Source organism: Durio zibethinus, chromosome 22 (assembly GCF_047325235.1).
Source record: "Durio zibethinus cultivar Kanyao isolate XHJ-2024 chromosome 22, ASM4732523v1, whole genome shotgun sequence".
NCBI classification, from domain to species: domain Eukaryota; kingdom Viridiplantae; phylum Streptophyta; class Magnoliopsida; order Malvales; family Malvaceae; genus Durio; species Durio zibethinus.
Window position 1 is genome coordinate 2,018,763 of NC_143183.1, and position 1,733 is coordinate 2,020,495.

At 34.6% G+C, this 1,733-nt stretch overlaps 1 non-coding gene across 1 annotated transcript; it reads right to left on the minus strand.

Annotated features, from left to right (window-relative positions):
- Window positions 1–1,302: 1,302 nt before the first annotated feature.
- LOC149512452 (U2 spliceosomal RNA) lies at window positions 1,303–1,498 on the minus strand. The gene has a single exon (XR_016332270.1). It is a non-coding gene; the product is annotated as a U2 spliceosomal RNA (small nuclear RNA).
- Window positions 1,499–1,733: the final 235 nt, after the last annotated feature.

Genomic DNA, 1,733 nt, shown 5'->3' on the forward strand with positions numbered 1-1,733 from the left:
TAAGGGTACTCAAATCAGAATGAAATTGTCATTTGGAACCCAAACCCTAAACCCTAGTCACCCAAGTCCTTATGTTGCATGATTATTAAAAAATATACCGAACTAATTCTGATGTTTTGGTATTTCTTATAATCTGTCAATTTCTATACATGACCGTGCTCTCTACAACTTACTGATATAAATTCTTGTTGATTAGTTTGTTTTGTTTTGCAGGGTTTTTCTATTTCTTATAAGTACCTTTGAGACCAAGATTGGTCCTAAACAACATTGTTCAGTCAATCAATGTTTGATCAAATCAAGTGGACACTTTACAGGAACTGGGCACATACAGAGCGTTGAGTTAGTATTCATGAGAGCAAACAAGAGAAGCTAGTGTTTCCAACACAATGAATTGATATACTGACTCAAATGAAACTAAATCCAATGAATTGATATACTGACTCAAATGAAACTAAATCCAACTTAGAAAAAGGCAGTAAAACTTTTAATCGTAGCTAAAAAATAGGAATAGAAAGCGAAGAAAATGGACTCAAATCTCGCTTGTTTTTTAAGTGGTGACGTCTTGTCAGAGCCTTTGAGTTGATGGTATGGGTATTGGAAGTGTTAATAGTTTGGTGATTGTATTGCTAGATCTATTCTTCCTAATTCTCTAGTCATAGATGTATTGTATTGTTGCGAATGCGCCTCAGTCTCAAGTTTCAAGTGTTTGAGGAAGTGAGCGAAGTTTCTAATGTGAGAGGAATAATATTCGAAAACTTTTTTTTTTAGACTATGCTTAATGGATATTTTTAGTTCATAATTCTCTTTAGACTCTAATTACCCATTTCTATAAGAATTCTAAAATTCTTTTCCAGTTTTAGATCTCTCAACAACAACCTCTTACTCTGTAAATCTATTACAAATTCATAAATCCTCCAAGGGATTTTTATATTTGATTATATGTTGCATACCTGGTATGCACAAAACACAAAAAAGGGCAGTTATTTTATTTTCATCAGAGAACGATTATTCGATTATTTTTCCTCTTATCTAAGACTGCATTACTAGAATCAAACTTTGTGCCCATATTGGGTGTTTTCAACATTCTGTTTCAGTTCTATTTTCTGTTGTATTTTTGGTTCCGTGTCTCTTTGTCTAACAGCTCTGAATATTTTGTAGCATGCCTCCTGATTTAAATACAAAAAACATCAAATTGTTTGAAAAGAATCCTCTATTTTTCACAACCACTTTGATCTGACAAGCTTTCAACAGAAATTTTTTTGTTAAACACAAAGAAGGTCGAATCTATTTCAACTAGAACTGGTAGGGTGCGCCTGGCCCATGCAGTAGTGCAACGCATAGGCGACGCTCGAAAACCCCAGCAGCAAGCTGCTGTGATGGGCCTTCGCCCTCAAAAAATTAATTTAATATCATGTGGATCAATGACCCACGTATCAGATATTAAACTGATAAGAACAGATACTACACTTGATCTTAGCCAAAAGGCCGAGAAAGGTATGCTTTGTAAATGTTCTCAACTTCTCTTTTATAAATTGCCTCGGCCAAACCCTTTTCAACTGTTCATGATGTGGAATAGAGAACACAGCCAAGTGCAGTAACATCTTATCTTTCGATGACCAGACTTCGAAAACTCTCAAATAGTTACCTGAATATCAGAGCAAAATCTGGCAACAAGAACACTCCTAACATTTACCATTTCCTTGGGAGGTTATTTATTAATAATTTATGTGGTC